Below are 9,552 nucleotides of genomic sequence, written 5' to 3' on the forward strand. Positions count from 1 at the left end.
CAGAGTAGTCATATGCTCTGACTCTGCTTCTGTCTTAACATCACTGTTTACTTATTGTACTACTAGAGAAGATTTGATGTGTGAAATATTTTCATTATTATGGAGAATACAAAGGATAGGAATAGAAGTTGGATTCTGCTGAGCGCATGCAGGAGTAGCTGGTAATGAATCTGCTGATGAATTAGCAAAAAATGCTTTAAAAAGGGCTCTTTATAATTGGAGGTCATGAGACTGGTTTATGTGAGAATTGTAGAGAGAAAGAAACAGTAGAACATGTGATATATGATTGTAAAAGGTATGATGAGGAAAGGAAGGAGCTGATATCATATTTAAACAAAAGAGGGAAGGTTAAGGATTTGGCATATTTTGTTAGGTTATGATTTGAATAGAGATAGAGTAGGATACAAAATGTTAATAGAATACATATATACTACAGGTTTAAGTGAAAGGATTTAATATAAATATGCTTTGGTCTATTCCAGATTTCATAGGCCGGTCTGGAGGAGCTGAACACGCAGCGCCAGATCGGATATAGGAGATGGAATGAGATGGAGCATCAAATAATTATATATAAGGATTAATATGTGAGGGAGAGGCAAGTGAGAATGAAAAAAAAAAAAGAAAGAAGAAAAAAAAAGGAAAAACTGATCATAAGAAATCATGACTGCATAACAGCAAAGGTAGGTGGCGGTATGCACTGAGAATGCAATGCGCCAAAAAACGGAAGAAGAAGAAGAAAATTGGATAACAGAAAGCGCAAATGCGGGGCTGAAAAGTCCAGATGAAAATGCAACTTAATGAAAATGCAAATTCATTCTTTGCCAGCAGGAGATGTTTTAAAGCATAGACATAAAGCGCGAGAAATAGAGGTTTCCCCAGTAACAGCTGTAAACAAAGCAGAGCTGGTACGCTCACACGCTGCTTTGTCAGGCATATAACATGCAAGTCTTCCTTCAGAAATACAGCGATATAAAAACACCTGTGCCTCTTTTTGATGTTTAAACATAAATGTAAGGTCTATAGAGAGAGAGTTGCGACAACGGAAGTTCGAAATGTTTGGTTGTCACGTGATTCGTGTCGACTTCAAATAGTTCCAGGAAGTGCGTTGGCGGCCATTCATACTGATAGAGTAGAGTGACAAAACTGCGATATCTGGTAATATTGAGTCAATATAGCATTTATTTTATATATTTATACAACACACCGACATATGTATGTAGCATGAGTATGTAGTTACAGCGATGTTGTTTTTAAAATATCAAATCAGGTAATTTTTGAGGATTAGTGTTCAATTACCGTTATTTTAAAAACTTATTTCAGGCTAACGTTAAGTTGTATAAAAACGGGTTGCTGTTGCCTTTTTACGTTACATGTTGTTCTTTTTTTCACTGATCTCATGTTACCTAATGTCATATTGATGACTTTCAGGTAGTAAAGACAGGCTGGTGACAGGTGATTTTCAGCTCGCACCTTACAATGGGTCAATTAACTATTAGCAGCAGTAATTAGCATGTTAAATGTAAAATGAAGCTTACTGTTTATAATTCTTATAATAATTATTATAAATCTTATAATATAATTATGTATTATAAATAATATATCTATTATATCTAGTATAAGTCTTACAATACTTATTCATGTACACAATATATTTAGGTTTAAAACAACTTAAGCATACTCATATATAAACATGTACACTGCCATTCAAAAGTAATGATGCTTAAAATTCAGCTTGGCATCACGAGTATATTACATTTTAAAATAGAAAACAGTTATTTTAAATTGTAATTGTATATTACGAGATTACTTTTTCTTTGTATTTTTATTCAAATAAATGCAATTAACTATTTACAGCAATTCATGAATACATTTCTAATAAATGTAATAGCATGCCAAGCATTTTGTATGTGTCCTTTCTTTCATGTTGTCCTTGCATAGTATCCACCATGGTTTGCTGTGCTGCATGAGGATGCTCCACTCGGTCAGAGAAAGGTGTACGAATATATGGCTTCCCAGCTGACATGCAGAGGAGAAAATAATGGTTGGCTCAAGTCAGCAGGAGCAATTTAAATATAAATTAAAATTACAACAACAAAAAATTGTTAGGTAATTATACTTAAATTTTTTTGCACTTTTTTTACATTGAAAATTATTTACTAGAAATAAGGAACAAGCAAAGCCTTGCAAAACCCAGGGAGCTGAGACTCATGGTGAGACATTGCAGGGAGTCATCAGTGTTTCCTATAACTGTGCATTTAACCACCATGTGATATGTACCGTATGTGGGTACTGGGTAGACAAAAAAAAAGTTGTGTGTGGAAACTAAACTCAAGTCACTCTGCAGGCACATGTTGAGGCAAACCAATTTGTCATGACCAAAAAATTCAAGAGTAGGCTGAGACCAGATGCTATTCCCACAATCTTTGTACATCGTCCTGTGGTCAAAAAGAGGAGGGCCCTACTCCACGATGCACCCCTACACCTGTAAACATACAAGAAATGGTTGCTGATTACAGCTATATTATTTCAGGTGATGCATATATAATAAGTACAAACTAGTACTAGTTGAAGTAATATTTCTCATTTTGAAGATATATTCAATATATAAAATTAAAAAATACCATGTATTCTGCCTCTATCAGTTTTAAAGGATGAGGAAAAAAAGAATGAGGACACTCAGAGAAGGGAAAGTGACAGTGAAGAAATAGAGGACATGGCTAGAGAGGAGAGACAGGGACAGGTGACACTACCCAGTCAGTCAGCAGCCAGTCAGCATTCGAGTGAACCATCAGCCAGTTACCTGGGTATATTAAAAAAATTAAAGAGAAAAGAAAAAAAAATCAAACAATGCAAAGGCAGCACTAAGAAAAATAAAGAATGAAAATGCAGCTTTCAAAAAAAAAAAAGGTCCCCTCAGCACTCCTGACCTGCATAATCACTGATGCTCCATCACAGAACAGTCCAGTGGCAGCACTAATCCTCCACAAAGAGTATAGAAGTAACAAGAGGCGAAACTCCGTTGCAGTTTTGACAACAATCGCTAGATGGCGCTGCTATCGCGCTGCCGCCATTTTGGACTGAACCAACGGCTTTACCGTTGGCAGAACTACCGTATACACTGCAGCATTAACATTATGTCTGTAAATTGGAAACAAAGAAAACAGTCTTCTGCCATCAACTCTAACAACTATCAGTGTACAACCAAGCAGCATTTCATAGATTCCCCAAAGATTCAGAGAGGTAAAATAGAAAAGTGTTTTAATTAAAGTTAAAGGGAGCTAATGTCAACGATAACAGGTGTTGTAACGTTAATGTAAGCTATCCCATGACCGCAGTAACAGTTTGCTAACGTTATGTATTTGGTCAAAATTGGGTAAAGACTCGAAATGGGCTTTTTTAAATCGCATATTTTCAGAGATATATGAACACCTGACCTGGCAAATGTATTATTAATTCATTGTTATCACTAAATTAACCCTTTAACTGTCACCCTTTTTTCGCATAAACATGAAAATCACTATCCAAACTTAAATGGTTGTAATTCAAGAGTGCTTTGGAATATAGACTTATGGTTGGTCTTGTTTTAAAGAAGACATTTGCTAGGTTATTGTTGCAGTGAAATAAATTATGAAAGTGAAACAGAAAAAAAGTTATATAAGTTTGAGTTTATTAAAATGTACAAATTAAAAAAATATATTTATATTCTATATAAAATATATATATTACAAAATATATTTTACTCTATAACTGCAAGAAAATGAAAGCAAAAAATCTGAACAAGTTGTGTTTCACATTTTAGGTTGATATCTCAAAAAAGTAGCTTTTAGTAAGATTTATTTGGGCATAGTAACAAAACTTTTTCACTAGATGGAAAGCCAAGCTTTCTTACTGACCATATACATTTACATTACATTTTACATTTATTCATTTAGCTGACGCTTTTATCCCAAGTGACTTACAATTGCTATATATGTCAGAGGTCGCACGCCTCTGGAGCAACTAGGGGTTAAGTGTCTTGCTCAGGGACACACTGGCGGTTCACAGTGGATTCGAACCCGGGTCTCCCACACCACAGGCATGCGTCTTATCCACTGCGCTAACACCACCCCATAAGGGTTCCTCTATTTTCATAATTTTTTAAATTTTTTTTCATTAATTTCCATAATTTACATACAATTTATGAAGTAAACATCCTATTCGGAGGTAGTATTGGTGGTTTGGCAGTATTTGATTTTTAATTCAACCTCTAATAAACACATAAAAAGAGCACATATGTGCAATACACACTGTTGTCCACACTGACAACTTTATGATAATCCGATTTATGATCCTGTTGAAGTTTCTTCAGCTCCAGTAAAGTTAAAGTTAACGTTACCGACAGTTAGTCAGGTGCACCTCCAAAAAGTGAAATTAATGAAATTATGTACAACATTTTGAAGGTGTGCCAGATGGGTGCAGAACCTGAGGAATGCTACATTGACAGGGATAAGCTCTATCAGAGCTACAGGGTGTGCAGTGCACATTTCCATCCCAGCCAGTTTATGGGAGTTATCCCCAAAAGTTATTGGGGTAAATAAGTAGCCCATTTGACAGCTTCATGCTCTATGATGAAATTGTTTAATTATAAACAAAAGAATGTGTCTTTTACTTTCATTTTTGTTTCGACACTCTACCTCTGCCATGGCGCTCCTGTTTCTAGATACAGATAACTGCTTAATTAGGTTGGGGAGAAGAGATAAAATCCCGCCCAGAATGACAATTGATTGGTTGATTTACCGAAACAGGCCAATCAGGATGCTCTCTATCTTACATGCGCTTGTTGAGGCACACACGCACACTAGCACACACACGCAAGGTCTCTCGCTCCCTCAGCCTTTCTGCGTGTGCTCTTCACTGTTTGGAGCTCTAGATTCTGGGAAATTTGAGCTAATTTGCGGGCATCAGGGAGCCGCTATCAATATGCGGGAGACTCCCAGAACTTCCGGGAGACATGGGATGTCTGCTATAGAGATGTTAAAAACTAGAAACTACTATTTAATTCCCTCAACCGCTTTTGTTTTGACAGCTGTGTTGCGTTCAGTCCAAGATGGCGGAGCTGCAGCTCTGCGCATGGGTTGTCACAGTGTCTGGGTTGTGTTCCCTGGGTTTCCACTAGGTGTCCTCAGTTCCCACGGTGTTTATCATATTATCACTTCCTGTCTCCTTATTTGGTCACCTTCCTACTTGTTTAGTTAATTGATTGTTCCCCACCTGTCTCCTGTTTCCCCATTATCCTTTTGTGTATTTAAACCTGGTCTGTCTGAGTCTTAGTCACAGAGTCCTTGTTTAATGTTCATGTTAACCCGTTGTCTTGCCCTTGCTGTGTGTTCTTATCTGTTTTGGTTTATGTTTGGATTCTCTGGTTTTGACCCTGCCTGGACTGTTTACCCTTTGGATTTGCCCTTTAATAAAGTCACATACCTGCACTTGGATCTCTCCCGTGGTTCTTTGTAACACCGATCGTGACAGAAGGACTCCGTCACACTGAGATCCAGCGGTATGTCTTTTTCCCGTTCCCCAGCCAAGATGGCGGAGCGGAGAGCTAAGTATCTCCGGCTGATCGCCCTCCGCCAAGAGGGCAATGAGGTGGGTGCCCTGGCACAGGTGTTCTGGTCCCTGGCCGAGGGTATGGGATACAACGATGCGGCCCTGAAGGATTATTTCAACAGCGGGCTGGATGATCCAGTTTCTCAGGAGGAGATGGGGCATTTAGAGACACTGGAATTCTGGGAATTCATGTACTTCTTGCAGCATAGGCTTCCGTGGGATGCCCCAGCCACTCCTGTCTCTTCCGCCAAGATGGCCGCTAACCCAGCGCCAATGCCCAAGTCAGTCACCGATCCAGATTCATGGCCCAAGATGGCCGCCAGCTTAGAGCCACAGCACAAGATGGCCGCCAGCCCAGCACCACAGCACAAGATGGCCGACTCAACGCCTGAGTCTCCAGACAAGGTGCCACCGACTCGCCATCATAGAGGGCGGAGGAGGAGACAGGCGTCTACCGTTCCTCAAAGCCCGGAGAATCTTCCCGAGCGGACCGCTGCCATCCAGGAGGACATGCCGAGGCGGTGCCCGATGCTGTTCCTGAGGCCGAGGCGGTGCCCGATGCTGTTCCGGAGGCCGAGGCGGTGCCCGATGCCGAGGCGGTGCTCGATGCTGTTCCGGAGGCCGAGGCGGTGCCCGATGCCGTTCCGGAGGCCGAGGCGGTGCCCGATGCCGAGGCGGTGCCCGATGCTGTTCCGGAGGCCGAGGCGGTGCCCGATGCCGAAGCGGTGCCCGATGCCGAGGCGGTGCTCGATGCTGTTCCGGAGGCCGAGGCGGTGCCCGATGCTGTTCCGGAGGCCGAGGCGGTGCCCGATGCTGTTCCGGAGGCCGAGGCGGTGCCCGATGCTGTTCCGGAGGCCGAGGCGGTGCCCGATGCCAAGGCGGTGCCCGAGGCCGCTCCCGATGCGGTGCCCGAGACCGGTCTAGAGTCAGGGCTAGTTCCTGTTGACCTTCCAGAGTCGAGTCAGGTTCCAGTTGACCCTCCAGAGTCAAATCAGATGTTTGTGGACCCTCCAGAGTCAGGGTTAGTTACCGTTTACCCTCTAGAGTTAGGGCTAGCTCCTGTTGATCATCCAGAATCGAGTCATGTTCCAGTTGTTCCTCTTGAATCAAGTCGTGTTCCTGTTGACCCTCCAAGGTCGAGTCAAGTTCCTGTTGACCTTCCAGAGTCGAGTCAGGTGCTTGTGGACCCTCCAGAGTCAGGGCTAGTCACCGTTGACCTCCCAGAGTCAGGGCTAGTCACCGTTGACCTCCCAGAGTTAGGGCTAGTCACCGATGACCTCCCAGAGTTAGGACTAGTCACCGATGACCTCCCAGAGTCAGGGCTAGTCACCGATGACCTCCCAGAGTTAGGGCCTATCACCGATGACCATCCAGAGTCAGGGCCAGTCACTGATGACCTTCCAGAGCCAGGGCTAGGTACCATGGACTTTCCAGAGACAAGGCTAGTCATCGTGGACCTTTCAGAGTCAGGTCAAGTCACTGGGTGGCCTTCTGCTCCGCCCTGTTGGACTCCGGCATCGACCACAGGGGCGTGGTGGTCATCTGCTCCGCCCTGGGGGGCTTCCGCTCTGACCACATGGACATGGTGGTCTTCTGCTCTGCCCTGGGGGGCGCTTGCCCTTACTACACGGTTGTGGTGGTCCTCTGCTCCGCCCAGGGGGGCTTCCGCTCTGACCACGCGGACGTGGTGGTCCTCTGCTCCGCCCTGGGGGGCTTCCGCTCTGACCACACGGACGTGGTGGTCTTCTGCTCCGCCCTGGGGGGCTTCCGCTCTGACCACACGGACATGGTGGTCTTCTGCTCCGCCCTGGGGGGTGCTGGCCCTGACTACACGGTTGTGGTGGTCTTCCGCTCCGCCCTGGAGGACTCTGGCCTTGACCACAAGGGTGTGGTGGTCTTCTGCTCCGCCCTGGGGGGCTTCATGTTGTTTTTTCCTTTTTGTGTTAATGTCTGTCCCTGTTCCTTTCTGTTAGTCTGGCCCTCCGTCCCTCCCCCTGAACCTCCTCCGGTCCTCCTCCCTCCTGGTCTTTCTGTGTTGTGTTTACATTCTGGTGCCTGTTCCCCATGTTTTTCTTTTCTGGCCCTCCGTCCCTCCCCCTGAGCCTCCACCTGTCCGCCTCCCTCCTGGTCTCTGTTCTGTGTCTGTCTTGGAGCGTCTGGGAGCCGCTCCGTAGAAGGGGGGTACTGTCACAGTGTCTGGGTTGTGTTCCCTGGGTTTCCACTAGGTGTCCTCAGTTCCCACGGTGTTTATCATATTATCACTTCCTGTCTATCTGTTTTGGTTTATGTTTGTATTCTCTGGTTTTGACCCTGCCTGGACTGTTTACCCTTTGGATTTGCCCTTTAATAAAGTCACATACCTGCACTTGGATCTCTCCCGTGGTTCTTTGTAACACCGATCGTGACATGGGTGCGTTTGTTGCTATGGAACGTTCTATTGAGTTTCGCCTCTTGTTACTTCTATACTCTTTGTCCTCCACCTACCAGCACCCACAGAACGTTACAGCATGTTACTTTTATACACTAACAAGTATGTAATACAGTAGTATTATATAATATAGACAAATTATATAATATAGACAGGTAATAGTCAATTAATCACAATGACTAAAAACACTCCACCCATGTTTTTGCAAACTCAATTCACTCTAAATTTATATCAATAGGGTGCATTTTATTAAGGAATTTAATACGTGTAATAAGGAACAAACGTAATAACCTCATTTTTACCACCTCCACTCACCGCTGTCACACCAAACGTTATATTGAACTAACGTAATAGGCTATTTAACGTTATTGCTAATTCACACTGCGTGATTGTCACTCGCGTGAACGAGCACAGATTTGCCTGTGATTTGGGGCATTTGTCGGCGATTTCTCAAAACCTGTCGGCGAGCCAAAAACTGCGCTAAAATCGTTCAGTCTGAATTCAGCTTTAGCTAACTTTCCCCACCCTGCAAAAAAAAAAAAAAAATGTTTAGACTCCTTTTTTTCTAATTCCAAACACGTTGGATGAAACAGAATTAAGAGAACAGTTTTTACAATTAATCGGGTGTTCGTTACTAACTTTATTCAGCTACAATTCTATAATCTGTTAGTTATCTGATAACATCCTTTAAATCTACTAATTTAATGAGTTATAATCTGCTAGAAGGTTTTAATTTGCAATTTATTGTTGTTAAGATGTACTAATAATATACAATCTTATTATTTAAACGTCTTACCTTTTAAAAGTGCGTCGCAAACGGTTTGTTCTGCTGCATCCATAGACATCATATAGGTAGACGCCCTATTGGCCGCTGGGCGATGAGATTTAAGGCCGCCATGTTGAACCGGTCGTACTCCTAGTTTCGTTTCGTAGCAGCAGTTAAGATACCAGAGCACTGTGCAGCATTTTCCTGTTATAATCGGCGGACCATCGCAAGTACGGCTCGGGATTACTTTTCACAAGTAAGATTTAACATTACTATTGTACTATTGGTTGTAGTTTGTCCTTAAATCCAGATAATTGAGAAGGAGCAAGGATCTTAGATAGTACTGTACTGAAATCGTAGCTAGCTAACGTTAGTTAGACTATGTAACGTTACCTCCCTCAACTCAAGTGTTTCCCACATAACTTACTATTACTATTCAGATCAGAAAGAAGTTCGAAAAAGCACTTGTTAGATGCAAGAAACTCACTTTTAGCGTTAGGTAACGTTAAGTGCCTATTACCAACACAATCCAATATGAAGTTAATACATAGGCTACATTGTTCGACAGAACATAATAACTGTTATTTGTATTTGCGCACGTGATATCAGGAAGTAATGTATATTAAGGTTGCTTTGTTCATATTTTCTCTGTTCTGTAAAGTGTATTTGATTACTGTGTAAAGCACTATATAAATATGTATTTGTATTCTTATTATAAGGTGCTGAGAGCTGCAGAGAGGTTGATCTGCCAGGCTTCAGCAATACAAGCTTC

The 9,552-nt window shown here is 42.7% G+C and overlaps 1 long non-coding RNA gene across 1 annotated transcript; it reads right to left on the reverse strand.

Annotated features, from left to right (window-relative positions):
- Positions 1–2,099: 2,099 nt before the first annotated feature.
- LOC132091830 (uncharacterized) lies at positions 2,100–8,850 on the reverse strand. Its single transcript, XR_009422137.1, has 2 exons — positions 8,811–8,850; positions 2,100–2,482 (listed from the first exon to the last, which is right to left on the reverse strand). It is a non-coding gene; the product is annotated as an uncharacterized LOC132091830 (long non-coding RNA).
- Between the last annotated feature and the right edge of the window lie 702 nt (positions 8,851–9,552).

Source organism: Carassius carassius, chromosome 18 (assembly GCF_963082965.1).
Source record: "Carassius carassius chromosome 18, fCarCar2.1, whole genome shotgun sequence".
Lineage (NCBI taxonomy): Eukaryota > Metazoa > Chordata > Actinopteri > Cypriniformes > Cyprinidae > Carassius > Carassius carassius.